This window comes from Lygodium microphyllum, chromosome 23 (assembly GCF_053477565.2).
Source record: "Lygodium microphyllum isolate KBCC chromosome 23, Lygodium_microphyllum_v1.1.10, whole genome shotgun sequence".
NCBI classification, from domain to species: Eukaryota; Viridiplantae; Streptophyta; class Polypodiopsida; order Schizaeales; family Lygodiaceae; genus Lygodium; species Lygodium microphyllum.
The window spans coordinates 110,145,852-110,167,629 of NC_141157.1; the positions used below are offsets into that span (position 1 = coordinate 110,145,852).

At 41.2% G+C, this 21,778-nt stretch overlaps 1 pseudogene; it reads left to right on the forward strand.

Annotated features, from left to right (window-relative positions):
- The first annotated feature begins 9,311 nt into the window (after positions 1–9,311).
- LOC148016614 (FACT complex subunit SPT16-like) overlaps positions 9,312–21,778 on the forward strand; it is a 142,659-nt pseudogene continuing 130,192 nt past the window's right edge.

Here is a 21,778-nt window from a genome sequence, read left to right on the forward strand (position 1 = left end):
TAAATTTTTAAGGTTTCTTAGATAAGTTTACCATTTAAACCTCAATTTTTCATGACCACTACAATCTCTTCTCTTTTAAAAATTCTTTGTGCTCTTGAAAGTAAAAGGCTCTAAGACGTAATCCAAAGGATGGTAATAGTCTTGCTAACCATAAAGAGAGGTGTACCAAGAGTTGAAAATATAATTTCTAAGCCATGATCCAAAGAATGGTTATACTCTTGCTAAACATAAAGAGAGGTGTACTAGGAGTTGAAAATGTAATGTCCACCATCAGAATAAGAAGTAACCAGCTAGTCTAGCTGTCGTTCTTCGCCTCATTGGCTTTGTAGTTTTATGAGCACAGGAAGTAGCTTGCGGTTGGCCTTTGCTTACAAAAGAAGAATTATGTGTATACTTCGCACGCAAAATACAAGGTGCTTCCCACCTAATGTGTGAAATGTCAAGAATTCTTTCCCTTGATGGCAAAATATGAAGGGATGGGCCTAAGATTAGGCTTCACATACATACTTCAACCTATGTGTGCATAGTAATTTTGTGTGTGTGCCACATCTCACACATGAAAGCCTAGCATAAAGAGTATTAATTTGTCATATAAAATCTTATTGATATAAGTTATAATTGGATGTTTAAATTGATAAAATATGCTTATTCAACAAATTCAAAGTATTCACCTAGATCAATTAACTTGGCAAAAATCAATGTATTTTGTTGATAAAGGGAATAGGGATTGTTAATGGGCAATGAAAGGACTATTGGTTTGTACCAAAGTCAAACTATAATGGTCAATGTTGATGGGATGGACATGTCATCGACCAATTTTGCCTATCATCTCTTTCCTCCCATTATAAATTGCAATCCATGTAATTGACATGAGTTAGAAGAGGTTCCCATTAGGATGATGGCCATTCATTCATTCAAATCATCTTCAATGTCCTTGGAGTTGGATACTGTGCCATCAACCTAGCATCACAAAACTTTCCTGGTGCAATCTATCTGAGAAGGAAGTGTCATTTAGGTCCAGTGATATGAGATATAGGTTTAAAGTTGTAAAGCCATAAGGGTGGTATCAAGGTATACTCTTGCTAGCTTGGTGTTAGTGTGTACTTTAGTTAAGGTGGTGTTAGGGTATATTCTTGGGGTGGTGTTCAAGTATCCTCTTGCTAGCATGGTGTCAAGGTGTACTCTTGCTAGGGTGGTGTTAGAATATACTCTTGGTAGCTTGATGTCAGGGTGGTGTTAGGATATAATCCTACTAGTTGTGCACGTGTATGCTTTGAGAGTAAAGGCGTAAAGCTAGGAAGGCGCAAGGGTGGTGTTAGGGTACACTCTTGCTAGGTGTGTTGGTGTATGCTTTAAGGTAAAAAAGTGAAAGTAAATCCATAAAGCTATAGAGCTTAGATGATGCCTTACAATCCTTAAATATTTGTTGAGGACTGAATTGACTTGATTTTTATTATTTTTATGAGCCAAAAGTGATTTTGAGGGTTTATTTATTTATTTTTGTTGAGTTGGAAGTGTTGGGATGGATTGAGTATATTTTGAGAAGCTCATGATGGTTTTTAGTTGAGATATGATGTTCTAAGAGGTCCTGTAATGTGTTTATTTGGTTTTGATAAGGTTTGTTTTGCCTTTGCTTTGATCAAATTTCTTTCTATTTGTGAGGTTGGAATTGTGAATAAGTCTTTCGAGGAATGATTGAGAGTATGTTGGATGGTTTTAGATGGTCTGAAGTGGTTTTGGTTTGAGCTGTATGGTTTTTATGCTTTTTTGTTAACCCTTTGTAGTGTTTTGTAAAGCCTCTGTCTTTATTCTGTAAGCCCCTATTTGCTTTTGTATCTGTTTTGATGGATGGATGTTTAGTTGGGGAATGTTTTGCAATCTTGGAAGAGGAAGAATACAAGCTATAAATAGCTTGAAGAAGTAGCTAAAAAAGACTTGCTCTCAAGGAACACTATAGTGGCTCTAATGACTCTTCATATCAGGCATACCTCTTGGGAGGAGTATGCACGATCAAGATAGAGTTATTGAGGATTTTTCATTATTATTTCAATGCGCTATTGAGAGAGAGTATATATGAAAGAGATAGAGTATAAGACATAGCCAATTTTCTATTAGAAACATTGTATCTACTTGAGAGAGACTATGAAGATGATAAAAGATGAATATTATGTGATGAATTCCATTCAAAGTTGATCTTTCTTTTGTGTCATTGTGGTTTTTTTATAGTTTCTATGAAGAATATGAAGAATGTGTTGAAGATTTGTTGTGATAAATCCATGGGAAAATTGCTATATGATGTTACGTGAAGATTGGTGTTGCTTTTTCTCTTGTGGTTGATAAAAATATGAAGAATGTGCTTGTTGGTGTGACAAGATAAATATTCTTGTAGTAGTTTACTCATTTTTCTTAGTATTCCTCTTGGGGCTCCATATTTTTTGTGTATAGTAGCCAGGAAATACTGCCATCGACCAAGCATTAACAAAGGCTGAAAATGAAAGAAGTGGCACTATTGAAGAGGAATAAAAGCAATGGAAGATTGTAGAATTTCTAATACTATTGAAGAATTGGAGATCTTCATTGCCAAAGCCACTTTCTATAAGAAGTGCATTCCTCAATGGTGAAAACATGTCACTATCTTGATGCGGGCTCTATATGACAGGCTGATTCCATTGTCTTCTGAAGCTATAGAAAATTGTATCACTACAACCAATTATTTCCCACAAAACTAAAGAGAGAAGCAAAAATAGAGAGAATGACCATCCATGGAAAATTTGGCCTTCATTAAAGAAATTTCAGACATTATCAAGTGGGAGATTGTGAAGAAGTTTGAGAAGTTGAGCGGGAATTTGTTTGTGAATGCTCAGCGACAAGATACGTGGGATGCTTGGTATACTAACAACCTTCTGTTTGTCCAATTGGCAACTCATCGAAAGCTAGCAGACAAAGTGTTCTTTACAACCTATGCTATTGAAACCCTTCGAAATTGGTATTATTAAGACAATGGTACTATAGCAATCCACAAAAGAATGAATTTTGATACCTTTAGAACTGAAAATTTTTCCCTCTACAATGGAATGAAAGTTGAATTTAGAGACATTGAAAAGAAGGAAGTAGAAGAAATGTTGGAAAGATATTCCTCCAAAGATTGAAGCCCTTATGATCCTATTATGTTGAGTACATCCTTTTAGTGGTATGAAAGACAAGTAGTAAGAACTTTTGGAACATGGGACGACTTGAATGTGGCATTCCTTACTAAATTCAAGTGTAAAGGTCTTAAAGAGTAGATGTGAGAGGAATTCATGAATCTAAGCTAGTCCTCTGGAGAATGGGTGGAAGTATATGTATCTAGAATGGAATCCATACTAAAGAGATGGACCAACCGTCACATGGATGAAGGCATCCATAAGGGAGTTTTTCTTAGAGGCCCGCAATCAGAATTTCGTAAGTTTGTGGAGCTGAAAAGACCAGTCAACCTACAAACTGTAGTGGAAGATGTGAGACTGTATGATGAAGTTGAAGCAAGGCTATCAATGACCTTAGGAAGAGGAGTCTTACCTCCTCCCATGCTAGAAATGGTATACTTACTAAATGCAATCCCAAGGACACTTCCCTATCTCTACCCTAAGGATGTAAACAGTGCCGCAATAAAGTGCATCGAATCCACAATGGCCTGCAAATAGCAATACTTCAAATGATGGTTCAACCAGAACAACAATGACCTAAAACAATTCCCCCAATGGAAACTCAACAGCAATAGTGGAACCCTACCAATTGGAACCAACCATCACCAGTCTTAACAAAAGCCATGAATCAAAACTAAAATAGAGGATCCTTTGGATCAACCTAACTAGTCTATTTAGTGATTACAATGACTTCCCAAAATCCTATTGCAAGTACCCTAGGAGGAGAACATTTGAAGGACTATTTGTCTGATTCAATTGTAAGCATCAAGAAAGAGTTGATGGATGTGATTACAAAACAACTGCAGACATTGAAGGTGAATACTGTTAATATAACCAATATTGTAGGAGATGGAAGAAATGTGATGCGATCTAATACATGGCGCAGAAAGTGCCATCATACGAGGCATTTAGCCTTTGAATGCACTTGAAAACCAACTATCCTTGTAGCCTTCTATTTATATTGTTTAAGAAAGAACCACAAAGAATACATTTGCTCTCTGAAGGAGATGCATGAGCAAAGGAAGAAAGACTAAGAAGCAAGATTCAACTTGTTAGAATCCAATATGACAACCCAAGATATCAAACCAAAGCCTAGAGAGTTCGATCAAAAGTATTGTCATAGAGGATGACAATGTGGTAGTGGCTAGAGATCAAAAGTAGAGTGCTATTGATGTTGAGAAAAGGGACATATCTAACCAAATTGTCCAAATCCTAGAAGGTCCATAAATTACAAGCTTTTATGCAATTGATGCAAAGGAGAAGGCCACATTGCAAAAGACTATCCCATTTCAACTTCAATGAAAGCCAATACCACTGATAACCAATAGGCAACCCAAAAACATGCCTCCAACTTGGTGGAATTGGAAGTTGCCATAATAATGAGTGCCAAGAAAAGAGAACCCACAGTTCCAAAGGAGAATGTTTCCTCTACCAAAACTATAAAGTTCAATCTTCCAAAAGAAACAAAATAGTACAAAATAGAAAAATACAGTACAGAGCTGTCCAGTGCCACATACGGATACATAAATAATTATAGAGATAGGATCAGATGTCTAAGAGATGGATGATACATAAGTACTTCTAATAATAGAAGAAGTTGAGCTATTGTCACTACTAGAAGAAAGAGAAAAGATAAAAGTGGGTGTTATCCCATTCCCTAGCCAGCTGAAGAAGCCCGTGGATCCCATCGAAGAGTATGACTTGGTCAAAGACACCTAGATACCTTCAAACCAAACCTAACTTTTCGACAGTTTGCTGAAAGAAATTTAAAAGCATACTGACAAGAAGACATGGCCTAAGGATTGCTCCCACAGCTGCCACCAAGTCTAATAATGCCCTAAAGCCTGTGAAAGAGGTGGGTGTGGCTAATATCTTCTCTAATCCTGGTACCCCAAAGATTGGTATTTGGATTGACGGATGTTTTATTGTGGATGCATTGATTGATGGAGACTCATTAGCAAATATAATGATAGATGTGACAATGAAGGATCTAGACCTATAAGGCATGTAGCCTACACAATGGCTTATTAGACTAGCAGACCAAAGCAAAATTAAGCCTTTGGACATTCTTCCATATGTGAAGACAACTCTGGCAAGAAGAGACTATTGATTGACTTATTTGTGGTAAAACCAAATTCCTATGGGACCTCATATCCTCCAATGCTAGAAAGATCATGGCTTTTTGGAGCAAGAGCATGAACGGATTGGTTCAAGGGACCCTTGACCCTAGGCAGAAGACCCAAAAGGTGGTAGTGAAGTTGTATGGCTCACAAAAAGGTAATGGATCCAGCTTTATCGAAGTCTTAACAGACTCCTTCAATAAAGTTACATATGGTACATTGGGAGATGAAGAAGCTGTCAAACATATCTTTCCCAAGAAAACGGAGATGCAGTCCCTAACTATGGGCATTGTAAGCCAACTCCCAAAAGAAGCAAAGTCCTTGTCAATGGGTGAATACCTACTACCTAAACTGAGAATGACTTCTGACATTACTTTTGACAGTGAGATAGAGACATGGATATATTGCTCTCCCTGTTACATAGCTACAACAAAACTAGAGACAAAAGCAGAGCCAGAGACAGAAGTAGAGATAGAGATAGACATAGGACTAGAGATAGAAGTAGAGCGAGAGAGAGAAGTAGAAGTAGAAGATACAATAGAGAGTCTATTTTTCTCCTATAGAGCCCTTACAGAGACAGAGCTAGAGTCTAAAAAGGATGATGATGAAAGTCAAGATGCAAATTACAGAAGCGAGGTGGAGGAATCTATCAAACTAAAAGAGAATAGGAACAAGAAAGAAATCTTAGAGACTTCAAAAGAGCTGAAGATTCCATGTTGTTGGATAGAATGACTCTGGTACCCTTTGGACTGGTAAATGAATTGCATTATAGGCAAAACCTCTATAAGAAATGGATTAAGTAGAATAAGCCCTCCTTTAGCAGTGGTGCCTATCGTCCTAAATTACCATTTCTTAAGAAAGGATGATGATGATGTACCTTGCTAACAAACACTAGTCGTGCAGCCCAAGCAGAACTCAAATGGTTCATATTATGTGACGTTTCGAGTAGAAGCAGTCAAGAGATAATGAACTTTACTATAAAATTTGAAACAACCATGATACCATTTCCATAACCCAAAGAGCCAGCAGAGTCCCCATGGAAAGAAGAAGTCACTTTTAGCGGAGTATTGGACAAGGAGGTTACTTTCTTGAAGAAGTTGGATCTATACCTAGAAGCATTCCACGGGACCATCCATGAAGTGGAAGGGAAAAAGTGGTTAATTTTTGTGGATACAGGTGGCATTGAACGTCACCTAAAGGTGCATATCAGTCTTCTAGAAGGAAAGCTATTGGTCTTGCATGACCTACTAAAGGACAACTTAGACGTGTTTGCATGGTTGTATAAAGATCTAAAGGAAATTGATCCCACAATGTGTCAACATCACATTGACCTTGAGCTCAATGCCAGGCCCCATAAGGCAAAGATAGAGACACATGAATCTAAATTACTCAACCCTAATGAAAGTAGAGTTGTTGAAGCTCCTTGAAAAGCTAAGTTCATCTATCTTGTGGCCAATATAGTGAATGTGTTTTGCCCATCGTGGTAGTACCAAAGAAGAATGGAAAGCTATGAATATGTGTGGACTTCTGAAAGTTAAACTGCAAGACAAAGAATGATCATTTTCGTATCTCTTTCACAGACCAACTATAAGACACAATGGTGGGACATTAGCTCTATTTCCTCTACTAGATGGAGTCAATGGGTATAACCAAGTCCAGATAGTAGAAGAAGACCAATTAAAAAAACCTTTATAAAAGAATGGGGAACCTATGCTTATAGAGTGATGCCATTTGGGCTTTGTAATGCCTCTGATATATCTTTCAAAGAGTGATGATGTCCATGTTTCAAAATCACATGTATGATTTCGTTGAGGTATACCTTGATGACTTCTGTGCTTATAGGCTAATCTGTAAGTATTAGGGACACTTGGAGCAATACTTTGATTGACGCTGGGAGTACGGGATCTCCCTCAACCACGACAAATTCATATTTGGAGTCACTTTAGGAGTTCTTTTGGCCACATTGTCTCTGCACAAGGGATAGCAACAGGCCTTGCTAAGATTGAGAAGATTGTAGCTTTAATAGCACCAACCAACCTCAAACAGGTGAGGAAATTTCTCGGCCATATGGGCTATTATAGGAGGTTCATTGTACACTTTGCAACAGAGGCAGCCCCTTTGCATAAGCTCCCAAGGAAAGATGCAAAGTTTACTTGGATAGATAATTATGAAGAAGCTTTCAACACTCTAAATAAATGTCTAATTGAAGCACCCATCTTGCAATCTCTTGATTGGATGAAAGAATTCAACGTGCACACTTATGCATCTATAGAAGGGTTAGGTGCAATCTTAGATCAAAAAGGCTCCTCGAAGCTAGATCAACCTATATACAGTGATGGAGATAGAATGCCTCGCTATGGTGTTTGCCTTGGAGAAATTTCGATACTACTTGCTGTTAATACACTTTAATTTTTATGTGGATCATGAGGCACTGTCCTTTTTTATAAATAAGGCAAATGTGAAAGGCTAAACGATGAGATGGCTTCTTCTGTTCTAGGGGTTTGACTTTGAAGTGGTTTTCAAGCCTAGTCACTCCCATGTTTTGGCCAATCATCTATTGCAGATTTCTCAAACTAAAGAAGAGGAACAGGATGATCTAGACCTTCCTAATGCATCCATGTTTCTAGTTGAAGTTGTAATTCCTCGGTATGCAGACATTGCTAACCTTCTAGCTACATAGCAGTATTCTCATGGCATCTCTAAGGAGAGAAAACAAGAAGCTTATGTTGGAATCATCCCCCTACACCAACCCTACTAGGTGGTACTCTGTACAAGAAAGGCAAATGATGAAGTGATGCGGAGATGTGTGGCAGGAGACAAGATTGGGATACTTTATAGAAGAAGTGACAGCTAGAAAGGCTCTGCTCGCAGGATACTGGTGGCATACACAACATAAAGATGCCTATAACTATTGCAAGCACTGTGATGCTTGTCAGTGCGGCAAATAGGAAAGCCTACCAAAACCTATGCCATGCCATTGTAGCCCATCCTTCCCTTAAAGCCATTTGAGAAGTGGTGCATTGACTTTGATAGCCCAATCAACCCTCTAACCAAAAGAAAGTAGAATAGATACATTTTGGCATATATCGATCATGTGATGAAATGGTGTGAAGACAAAGCTCTCAAGTGAGATGATGGAAACAATGTTGGCCTATTCATATACAAGAACATCATCACCCACTTTAATAGTCCCCTAGAGCTAGTAAGTGACAAAGACACTTGCTTTCTAAACAAGATTATGGAACAGATGATAGAGCTTTACAAGATATGCCATTGCAAGTCCACACCCTACTACCCCAGAGCCAATAGCTAAGTCGAAGTTACCAATCTCAAAATCTGCTTGATCTTGACAAGGACGATTACTACACATTGTCATGATTGGGATAATCGACTTATAGGCCTTCTAGGCATACAAAACCTCCCATAAGGTTCCTATAAGACATTCACCTTTCTAGCTGGTGTATGGCGCAAAAGTTGTCTTCCCTATTGAGTTACAACTCCCCTCTTTGCAAGTGGGCATTACCGAGTGCTTGGGAGATAATGAGTCCTTGCAATGCCTTATTTTACACATGGAATGTTTAGACAAAATACGACCGATAGATTTACAACATATGGAAGCCACATAGACTCAACGAAAGGCTTAGGTGGCAAACACCCTTGGACAAGAAGCTGACTGTGAAAAAGGTGGCAACACTCCGTAGTTCTGAACAAGTGCCTCTTCATTGAAAATTTTCAAAGTTGCAGTTCAACAGCCACCTCCCTTATTGCAATGTGTCCTACTCTTCTATTAGTGTGTCTAACCTCTCATAGTAGATGACCTCTTCTATATGAAAAACAAGTTCATGATTTGTTGGCTACTTGCTTGGGTACCCCTCTTCATCAACTGACACTAGTTGACATCATCGATATAAGACAAAGTTGCTCTTCATTGACAAAACCTTTGAGTAATGAAAGCTTTCATTTTAAATGGATGGCGATGTGACTATGGATTGCCCTCTTGAATTCATCAATGGAGCGTGAGGCAGCTGAGGGGGAGCTGAGTGTGATTGATTTTTCACTTCAATCAACTCTGAGAGGCGAGGATTTAGGGATGTTTACAATATTGGCACTAGGTACATTTCCATTTCCTTATGCACACACGGTACAGGCCTTTGCTATCACCACTGGACTCGTCACTCTATTCTGGGCACTGCATTGCAAGGCTCCTTGGCCTTCCTTCTCGCATTTATGCTAGATAGCTTGGAATATACAGATGCACCATCACTTGTGCATGCTGGCATACTCCCTCTATATCATTCCCTTTGTCAATTTCTCAACCCAGTGTGAGATATGGGATTTCTCTCTTTCCTCTCTGAGTGATGTGAGCCATGGGGTGAGTGATTGATCTATCATTCTCACACGAGCGCTTGTTGAGTTGAGTGTTATATTATCCATTGCCAACAACTTAACCGGTTTGTCATCAACGATACTATATCCATGGGTGTTGCTACATGGTCACTGCCATGCTGGACGTGTGCTGTGATGAGCATGGTACCTCCTGCAAATGACTTCGATCCTCAGCATGTCAACAACAGTCCATGACGACGAAGTGAATGGGCCAAGTTTTTTAGCCCTACCTCTTGAGTTTATATATGTGTTATGTTTTAAGTGTGGAGACACATCCTTGCGCGTCTTATTTACATATAGCCATGACCACACCGCTATCTGATCACTAAATGATATCTTGTTTTATTTATGCCCTATTAGGGTCCCTTCCTCACCCACCCATCCTATTCTTACCCGTTATTTCGGGGGTCCCTTCCTCACCCACCCATCCTATTCTAACCCGTTATTTCAGGAGTCTTTCCTTGGTCTTTTGTATTTTTTAAAAATTTTTATTGATCTTCCATGTAAACATGCTCTACATTCATTGAAATTGAATATGTCATTACAATCTTGTTTGTCCCTTTGAACTTGACACTTTTCCTTTTTATTGCCTTCTATTCTGAGCAATGGCTCCTTAGTTATTAATTTTTTAAGAAAAATAAAGAGAGTGCTAGGAGGCTTGTAGTGGGAGATTTACGGCAAGGTGATGGCCAAGGCACTCTTAGGACCATAGAGGATTTGATAGCTTATCAAAATGTAGATGACATCCCCTTTTCAAAGGAGTTGATGATTCAAGTGGACCAGAAGAATGAGTCTATTCTTCCACCCATGTACGGTCTTACGGTCCCATTCCATATTGCTACTATCAAGAGTGTCACCAGACAACAGGATGGTGGCCATTCATTCACTCGAATCATCTTCATTGTCCTTGGAGCTTGATACTTTGCCATCAACCTAGCATCACAAAACTTCCATGGTGCAATCTATATGAGAAGGAAGTGTCATTTAGGTCCAGTAATGTGAGACATAGGTTTAAATATGTAAAGCTACAAGGGTGGTGTCAAGCTATACTCTTGCTGGCTCAATGTTAGGATGTACTTTAGTTAGGGTGGTGTTAGGATATATTCTTCTTAGGGTGGTGTTCGAGTATACTCTTGCTAGCATGGTGTCGGGGTGTACTCTTGTTAGGGTGGTGTTAGAGTATACTCTTGGTATCTTGGTGTAAGGGTGTAGTCTTGTTAGGGTGGTGTTAGGGTATAATCCTGCTAGTTGTGCACATGTATGCTTTGAGAGTAAAGGTGTAAAGCTAGGAAGGTGCAAGGGTGGTGTTAGGGTGCACTCTTGCTAGGTGTGTTGGTGCATGCTTTAGGGTAAAAAACAGAAAGTAAATGCATAAAGCTATAGAGCTTAGAGGATGCCTTACAATTCTTAAATACTCTTACACCTCTTCAACTATTTTCAATTGTAAGGATTCTCACATTTATGTAGTGATTAAGGAAGTATCATTTAGGTTCATTGATGTGAGAGATATTAACGAGGTTGTTCATCTAATCAAGACTTTGAGATGCCATGCTGCACAAAAGGAATTAGAGAAGGCTAAGAGGCCACTTTATTGACTCAAGAAAGACTCCAACTTTATTGACTCAAGAAAGACTCCAACTTTCAAAAGGTAAACCTATTAGGTTGTCAGATCTATGGATAAGGCTTGTCTTTGGTGGGAAAGGGCAAAAGTTGTTTGGATCATTAGATGCACACATAAATTGGTCAAGATGATTTACCATTATGAAAGCAGATGAGAAGGTTGATATTAGGTACAAGAATATCAAGCATGACTTCTTTCAGGCATGGCTAAAAAGAAGATGCTTACTCCCCTTCACCTACACTTGCATAACTTTATCATGGTTGGAAACAAGAAGACCAAATATGTACAATTCTTTGTTGAGATGCAGATAGTTCACCACTTGGTGGGGGAAGATGTAGCACATATGATCTGGATGAGATTGAGGATGAGCATTTAACAAATGAGTTTGACCTTTTTGTAAAGAGTGTCTTGACTTTGGGACTGAAAGGTGAGAAGGATCGAAGCTTGCACGCGAGCTATGGCGAGAGAGCAAGAGCAAGAAAGAGAGAGACAAGAAATGGGAACTCCAACAGTCACAATGTGTGACCGGGCCTTCCTTTATTCAAACTGTCACTAAAAGAATAAAGAATAAAGTGACGTGACGAGCGCCCGCCACCTGCAGTGTGCAGTGGCGGGTACTGTCAGTGTAGTAATACACGGGGCGGCACGACGGAGGCGCCTTTACCCCCAACAACCTCCCACTTAAAGGCGAATCTGCCCTAGTGAGAGAGAAAAGAAAAAATAAAAGACAGTACAAATGTACATAGGTACAAGGGATGAGGAAAGGCGACATCTCATCCAACGCCCATCAACCTCCTGAGGAAGGCAAAGCGCTCAGTAGTGAGGCTCTTCGTGAGCAGATCTGCAGGATTCTCGTCAGTGGAGATCTTGACAAGGTCAACATACCTGTCCTCCACGACACCACGTATGTAGTGATACCTCACCTCAATGTGTTTCATCTTCGCATGGAAGACCGGATTCTTAGCCAACTGAGTGGCACTCATAGAATCCAAATGCAGTGTAGGTGTAGCATCAATCCCAAGGTCAGCAACTAGACGGCCTAACCATATGGCCTCCTTGCAAGCCTCAGTGGCTGCAACATACTCGGCCTTAGTGGTAGACAAAGCCATACACTTCTGAACCCTGGACATCCAAGAGACAGCCCCTCCAGCATAGGTGAATACATAGCCAGAAGTGGACTTCCTACTATCTGCATGTCCTGCATAACCCGAGTCAGTGTACCCCACGACCCCTGTATCCTGGCTGCCATAGCAAATACACATATCTGCTGTGCCCTTCAGGTACCTCATGATACCCTTCACGGCATCCCAATGTCTGCTGCCAGGTGTAGCCATATAGCGTGCCACAACACCAACTGCATGCGCAATATCTGGACGAGTGGCTATCATGGCATACATCAAATTGCCCACGGCTGAAGCATAAGGGATCTTGGCCATCTCAGCGCTCTGCTCATCTGTCTGCGGATAATCGACCTGTGATACCTTCACATAAGAAGGTAATGGACAGCCAATAGGCTTTACGTCCTGCATGCGGAAGCGCTCAAGGACTTTATGAATGTACTCCCGCTGTGAGAGATACAAAAGTCCCTGATGCCTATCGTGCTTAATGCGCATCCCAAGTATATGTGAGGCCTGTCCCAAATCCTTCATCTCAAAGCTCTTCTTCAACTAAGATTTAAGAGCATCTAGCTCATCATGAGCTTTCCCTACTATCAGCATATCATCAACATAGAGTACCAAGATAAGCAAACTGCCATCACGGGCTTTCTTCGTGTAAAGACACGGATCCATAGCACTCCTGCTGTAGCCCTGTGACTGCATAAAGGCATCAAACTTATGATACCATTCTCTAGGTGCCTGCTTCAAGCCATACAAGCTCTTCTTCAACTTGCACACTAGGTGCTCCCTGCCAGGTTCTGCAAAGCCCTTAGGCTGATCCATATAGATCTCATCATGCAAGTCCCCATGTAGAAAAGCCGTCTTGACATCCATCTGATATAGATCTAAGTCAAGCTGTGCAACCAAAGCCAAGACTAAGCGCAGGGTGGTCATCTTAACCACAGGAGAGAAGACCTCATCAAAGTCCACACCATGTTCCTGCTTAAAACCCTTTGCTACCAATCTAGCCTTGTATGCCGGCTTGGGGTGTCCAGGGGTACTTTTCAGCTTGTACACCCACTTGCATGGCAAAGCCTTCTTGCCCTTAGGCAAGGCAACCAAATCCCAAGTCTCATTCTTATGCAGGGAGTCTATCTCAGACTGCATAGCCCTCTCCCAGGAGTGACTGTCACCCCTGCGCATAGCCTCATCATAAGTGAAAGGCTCTCCTGCATCTGTAACCAAAACATAATGCATAGAGGGCTGAAATCTGTCAGGTGGACGTCTGTCTCTAGCAGACCGTCTCACCGCAGGCTCTGCTGCCTGTCTAACTGCCTGTCCAACACCCTGGCCCTGTGGAGGAACTGCTGCCGGCTGTACTACTGGCTGTGCTGGAGCTCTAGGCTCCTCCTGAAAGATCACTCTGCGGATCTTCTCACTTCCCTTTGATCCCACCCTCTTCTATATCACACTTTCATCACCTCTCATCTTCTTTCCAAAACCTTAGATTACAACCACCTTCTCAGGCTGCCTGTGCATCTTGTCTTCATGGAAGACGACATCATGGCTGCGTACTATTTTCCGCGCCTGCAAATCCCATAGGCGATAGCCCATCTCTCCTGACTCACCATAGCCAAGGAATATGCATTTAATGCTCTTTGGATCCAATTTACTCCTCTTGTCCATGAGCACATGGCAGAATGCCTCACATCCAAAGACACGGAGATGCGCATAAGAGGGTGGCTTACCAGCCCAAACTTCCTCTGCAACCTGGAAATCCAATCCACTGGAAGGCGATCGGTTTATGACATGCACTGCCGTACTAACTGCCTCAGCCCAAAAACTCTGGGGTAGGCCTGCATGGCTAAGCATAGAGCGCACACGCTCCTGAATAGTCCTGTTCATGCGCTCAGCCAAACCATTCTAGGGTGGGGTGTAAGGGGCGGTCAACTGACGCTTAATACCCCTGTCATCACAAAACTGCTAAAAAGCACGTGAGACATATTCTCTCCCATTGTCAGTCCTAAGGCATTTCAGCCTATACCCAGTCTGGTTCTCAACAAGAGCAAGCCAACGCTGAAAGACTGCCAAGACATCGGACTTTTGCTTTATGGGATAAGCCCACACTTTCCTAGAAAAATCATCAATGAAGGTAACAAAGTACTTCGCGCCACCCATAGATATGCAAGGCATAGGCCCACAAACATCAGAATGCACCAATGCCAAGGGCTCACTCATGCGTGGCCTACCCGATTTCTTATGCGTAGACCTATTCTGCTTACCATAAAGACAATGATCACACGAGTCAAAACATGCATAATCCAAAGGCGAAAGATACTGCAAACCAGATAACATTTTCATTCCCTTTAAAGACATATGCCCCAAACGGGCATGCCAAAGTGATACATGTGGGATAGAGCCCACTGCCAAAACATGGTCTACAGAAGACCCAGATACAACAAGAGGATAGAGGCTGCCAGACTTGGCGCCTCTAGCAAGCACAAGTTTGCCACGAGTAATCTTCCAGGCAGAATCCCCAAAACATACATGAAATCCTGCATCATCCAGCTGTCCTGCAGACATAAGACTGCGCGTAAGCGCAGGTACATGACGTACATCCCTAAGCAAAAATGAACTGCCAGTGGAAAACTGCAACTGAATATCACCCATGCCCACAATGTCAAGAGACCTGTCGTCTCCAAGTCTGACTGAACCAGATATAGTGCGGTAAGAGTGGAACCACTCACGGTAAGGCGTCACATGGAAGGATGCTCCGGAATCCAATAACCAGCACTGTGCATACATACTAGATGTCTCAGTCAAGTGTGAAGCATCAGAAGAACTAGCTGCAAGTATAAACTCATCACCACCATCGGACTCCTCAGTCTGCGTGACATTAATTTCCTCAATCTTGACACTGGACTTCGTAGGTACTATGCTGCGATCAGAGGACTTCTCCTGCACTTTATCTTTCCCCTTATCCTTGCGCTTCTCATTGCGCAACTCATGACACTGTGGTCTAATATGGCCCTTTTTCCCACAATGATGACAAGTGACATTTGCATTGCGCCCATGCGACTTACTACGCGACTTGCCACGAGATTTAGACCGACCCTTCTGCGAGTCACGGCCTCGGCCATTACCACGGTCATACCTGTCATTCCTGCCTCTAACTGTCAAAGCATGACTACCACGAGAGGCATCCAAGTTTTTGCGATTCACCTCTTCCTGAAGAAGAGCACTCTCAACATCTGCCAATTTTAGAGTAGCACTAGAGGCACAAAGAGTAGTACGGAAAACATCCCATGACTCATTCAGAGTCCCAAGCAAGAAAAGAGGAGTTACTTCCTCTCCAAAGGTGATATCCTGCGAAGTCAGGTTCTTCAGTATAGCATGGAACTGGCTCAAGTGAGCAGACATAGTCGCATTATCCTTCATGCGCAGATCCATAAGCTGCTTCAACCAGTACATCTGACTTGCCGGACTTTTCTTATCATAAAGATTCTTGATCTTATTCCATAGATCCCATGCACTTTGTGCTTCCTCAAATACATTATAATGTACCTGTTCAGTGAGAGACAATACAATCGTGGACTTGCATAGCTCATCAAGTTCAAGCCAATCGTCATTGTCCATAGTTTCAGGCTGCTCCCCACTCAACCGAAGTGGCTTAATCTGAGATTTCTGCACCAAGACCTGCCAAATTTGACTCTTCCAATAAGAGTAGTTGGTACCATCCAACTTTGTAATGTTAAAGATGGCACTATCATGCGAAGATGATGCCATTATGCAGGCTGGAAATGCCCAAATAGTCCAAAACTGCTTGCTGTTTTACTGCAGAAACTGCCCAAAAATGACCAAAACGGGGTCCAAAGGGTGAGCAAAGTGTGCCAAAAGTTGCTGCCCACTTAGTACTAGGTGCGGTACACCAAATCAGGATATTTCAGCATGAAAAGTACACCTCAGTCCACCAATAACTGCTTGCTGTAATAAATTGCAGGTATGCAGTCTAGAGAGCAAACTGTCCCAAAATAGGATCCAATGTCAAGCAAACAATGCTAGGTCCAAAGCCGGTATGAAACGGACATAAGCAAGGCCAATGACAGTGAAAAGAACATGAGCTCAACACCGAAGCATGTCAAAATAACATCTGCCAATGAAAGGCACACCCCCAGACACTCTAGGCAAAGTGTTCCTGTAACTGCCAAAACCTGACACAACAGGTGTCTGCTCAAAGAGAAAGATCCAAATATGAGACTCAGCTCATAAGCATCCTGTGAACCAAGAGTACATCAATGCATATCCATAAAGATCGGAGTATGATCCCAAAGTCTCAATGCGTATGTAGCTGCTCAAGACATAAACTGCTCCAAATACATGTAAGTGCTCCAATAGCATGCAACTGTCAAAGGTCAAGCAAGCATGTAAAATGCTCCCACTGGCACAAAAGGCGTACAAAGCAAGCTCAAAAGCTCAAACAACCCAAGAGAAAGCACCAGTGATAAGTGACCATGTCTATGCATCAAGCGCATCCAAGAGAGCATGACATACATGAAGCACCAGTCGTATTAACCATGAAGCAATACATAAGCCCAAATAAGCTCTCGGTCAACTCAATGACATCCAAATAGCAACCAAGATCAGTGATCAAGTAAGCCGGGAATGCTCAAATACATCCAAATCCAAGCTCCAAATGTCGGTATGGCATACACGAACCAAATAGCATATGTCACGAACCAAAGCATGTAATGCAAAAGCCTAACTGTCAAGCAAAGACATGAGGCATAGGCAGTCCACGAGCATGCCAAGTCGGTCCAAATGCCAGTGAAGACGGAGCTAATGCGAAGCTCAAAAGCATCCCATAATCTCATACATATGCTCCAAGCCATCCCCAAATGTCAGAGACATCATGCCAAAGCTCAAAGCATACATCCGGTATCGGTAGGTAAGTGCCAAAGCCTGTAAAGTACCTTCAGCCCACTGTTATTCTAGCATGTATTTACTGTTCTAAACAGTAGATTTCAGCCCCGAATTCAAGCCAAAATCATGGTCAAACCAAATGCATACATCCCCAATACATCCGGGTAGGAAGTAGACTGCATACGTGCATCAAACAAGGTAACCGGAGTAGAGTATAAGCATCAAATGTCAATGCCAAGTGTGGCTGCCCTGTTTCCAGCACTATATAACAGTAAATAATAGTCCCAAATCAGCCAATATTTCAAGCCAAAATCATGGCATAATCATGTGCATACATTCCCAAGGCACTAGGCATCATGTAGACCGCATATGGGCATCAAATAGCACAACCGGAATGGAGTATAAGCAACAAATGCTAATGCCAATGGTGCTGGCCTGTTTTCAGCCTGTTATGACAGTTTATGATAGTCCCAAATCTGAAGAGATCAGCCCCGAATGATCAAGACCAATGCCCAAAGCTTGAATGACATCAAACATGAAGTCTATAGCCCTCTTGATCAAGGTAGAGAGCAAGAAGCAATGGCCAAGTGTGGAGCTGAAGTAGATGAGTGCTCACAGCCTGGAAAAAAATGATGCAATCTGCCCTATTGGTGCTGAACTTGCTGTTGCTCCACATGGGCTGAAAAGGGGGTAATGGGGGGCTCAATGATGGCCCAAGGTAGGCACATACCAAGCCATGAAGGCCCAATGCAAAGGGGAAGGAAGATATGAGCTATGGAGCTCAAGAAGAGTGGCTGCCCTTTGTTCCTGCCCTGTTTCAATATGAGAATACACTCAAATCCCTGCAAATGCTGAAGCAATACCTCAAGGGCAAGGCCCTGATGAAGCTCAAGAAGGCCAAGATGGAGCTCGGGAAGCCGGGGAGAGTCGGGAGCTCAAGAGGTCGGCTATGGCTGCCGGGATGGAGACCCAATGCGTGAAGCGAGTCGATGAGAAGGTCGGGAAGCACCGAGTCGAGCTCGAGCAAGAGAATGCCAAGCTTTGATACCAGTTGAAAGGTGAGAAGGATCGAAGCTTGCACGCGAGCTATGGCGGGAGAGCAAGAGCAAGAAAGAGAGAGACAAGAAATGGGAACTCCAACAGCCACAATGTGTGACCGGGCCTTCCTTTATTCAAACTGTCACTAAAAGAATAAAGAATAAAGTGACGTGACGGGCGCTCGCCACCTGCAGTGTGCAGTGGCGGGTACTGTCAGTGTAGTAATACACGGGGCGGCACGGCGGAGGCGCCTTTACCCCCAACAGGGACCTCTAGCCTCAGTTTAAAGATCTAGATCTAGAGTTTGATGTGCCTTTTTAGGAGATTGGGTTCCATGGGGTGCCTCATAAAGCTTCAACTTTTATTGTTCAAACTATTAACTATTTATTTGATTTTATAGAGAAACCCTTTTTGGTGATCACTTTAAATGATATTGAGATAGTCAACTTAGAAAGAGTTGTTCTAGGCCAAAAAGCTTTTGGTATGACAATTTTCTTTAAGGATTTTACGTGTGATATTCAAACCCTTATAAGAAATCTCATACAACTTTACATCTTGACAAATTTACACCATGTTTTTGCACTATCAATTTTCTACTTTACTCTTATGGTGTCAGACTCGACTCTTGCTAGCTGTGCACGGTGTACTCTTAATAGGTGTGTAGGCATATGCTTTTAGCAATAGGTTTAAAGCTGTAAAGCCACAATGGTGGTTTCAAGGTATACTCTTGTTAGCTTGGTGTCAAGTTGTACTTTAGTTAGGGTGGTGTTAGGGTATATTCTTGTTAGGGTAGTGTTCGAGTATACTCTTGCTAGCATGGTGTTAGGGTGTACTCTTTTTATGGTGGTGTTAGAGTATACTCTTGCTAGCTTGGTGATAGGTTGTGGTCTTGTCACATTAGTGTTAGGGTATACTCTTGCTAGTTGTGCACGTGTATGCTTTGAGAGTAAAGGTGTAAAGCTAGGGAGGTGCAAGGGTGGTGTTAGGCTATACTCTTGCTAGTTGTGCACGTGTATGCTTTGAGAGTAAAGGTGTAAAGCTAGGAAGGTGCAAGGGTGGTGTTATGGTGCACTCTTGCTAGGTGTGCTTGTCTATGCTTTTAGGTTTAAAAATGAAAGTAAATGCCTAAAGCTGTAGAGCTTAGAGGATGCCTTACAATTCTTAAATACTCTTACACCTCTTTAACTATTTTCAATTATAAGGATTCTCACACATATGTAGTGATTATATACTCTCTAGCGTTACATGAGACGATTGCACTATCCATTTGATTTAGGCTTATAAACCCCTCCTAATAAATTGACTTGACACCTTACCTTGCTATTTGTGCAAGGTTAACTCTTGTGAGGTGTGCAAGTGTATGCTTTTAAGAATAGGTGTAATGGTGTAAGGGTTGAACTATAATGCTACCCTATACTTTTGGTATTGTTTTATTATTTTACTATTGTACTATTGTATTGTTTTACTATTGTACTATTTTATTTTTCTATTATTATATTTTTGCACTATTTTATTGTTCTACTATTGTACTATTGTACTATTATACTGTTTTATCGATTTATTGTTTTATTGTTGTACAATTGTATTGTTTTACTGTTGTACTATTCTACTATTGTGCTGTTATACTCTTTTATTTTTTTATTGTTATACTATTGTATTGCTTTATTGTTCTACTGTTGTATTGTTATACTGCTTTATTATTGTACTGTGATACTATTTTATTGTTTTCTTGTTGTACTATCATATTGTTTTACAACAATATAAGAGTACAAAACAATACAATAGTAAAACAACATAAATGTGGAATGAGCAACAGCCACCAAAGAGAACACACACACACACACACACACACACACACACACTCTCTCTCTCTCTCTCTCTCTCTCTCTCTCTCTCTCTCTCTCTCTCTCTCTCTCTCTCTCTCTCTCTCTCTCTCTCAGATCATCATTACTTCATTGCACCATCTCCATACTTGTGAAGAGATAGACTCCATGGTTGGTGCTTTATTGAATGCCCTCGTAGATAGCGAACACCATCGGTCATAGCACAACGAGATATGCACAAAGAGGCTAGCAACACATGACAATTCACACTCTCAATTCACATAATGAAGAAATCTTCAATGAATATGATTGTTGTGGAATGGCTTACATCAAATGAGCTTCATGTTTTAGCCGATATATATATATATATATATATATATATATATATATATATATATATATATATATATAAAATATTATATTCATTTTTCATTGCAAAAATTAGATGGTATCATTAGTGCCTTCTTTGCAAGTATGTACTACGTGCATGCCAATTTTAGTACCTCTTTTGTGCATTATACACCCTCTAAATAACTTTTAATGGTAGTTATTGGATTGTTAATTTGCAGCACATGGCCCCTCAACATACTAGTAGTCGGATGTTGAGTGAGAGAATTGATATGAACATTGAATCATCTAATGACGAAGGAATTGATGTCAATCATGCGGAAGAAGGTATTTGGGGTATCGGAGATATTGAAGAACTACCAGAGGTGGCCTCTCAAACCTAAGTAGGCGAGGGTGGGGAAAGGCAAGGCTCATGAGCCAAGGGTGTGCAACAATTGTTGTCTCTTAGTTGAGCGAACTGCAAAGTCAAAGTAAAGGAATTTGTTGAAAATTTGTTGTCTCTCGAGGGAGCAAACTGTCCAAGGGATGATATCCAACAATCATTGTCTCTCGGGGAAGCAGATTGCAGAATTGCGGGTTGCCGAGGTGACATTCCTAAAACCCTAGAAGAAGTAAAAGCAATCTCCATAGCGCATTGGGGTGGTTGCGAGGAGATCATGGTACTAGTCGATGCTCTTGTGGATCAAAAGGGCTTAGAGTGTGCATTAGATGCATCTTATTGCCTCAAGCATAAAAATCTAAAAGTCGATGCAAAATAAACTCTATGGCCCAGAAGGGAGAGGTGTCACAACGAGTGTTGGGGGAAAGATGCATGTACTCCAACAGGGTAGGGAGTAAAGGTCCATGTCATCGAGCATTAAAGGGGGTTCTGGTGATGCAAGAAGAGTAGCACCCTGTGATTTGTCTATCTGCATGTGGAGAAGTCATCGTATCGGAGTGTATGAAGGGTGAGTGGGTGGGAGAGGAAGAGAAGGGTATCTGTGTCTCTTGGTGATGCAATGGAGATGAAGGGGGAAATTAGTAGATGATGCGAAACTTGCAAACTCTCCTTGCCTTCTTTGGTGAACATGGTTTTTAGCTCTCTAAGCTCTTGCGCTCTGATACCATGTCAAAAATAACAGGTATACTTTAATAACATATCAAAATAAGTGATTGTGCAAAGAGACAATAGGGTTTGTTGGGAGTAACACAAAGTGTGTACAACAAACACTGAGAGAGAAAAGCAACTCAGAAATACAAGAAT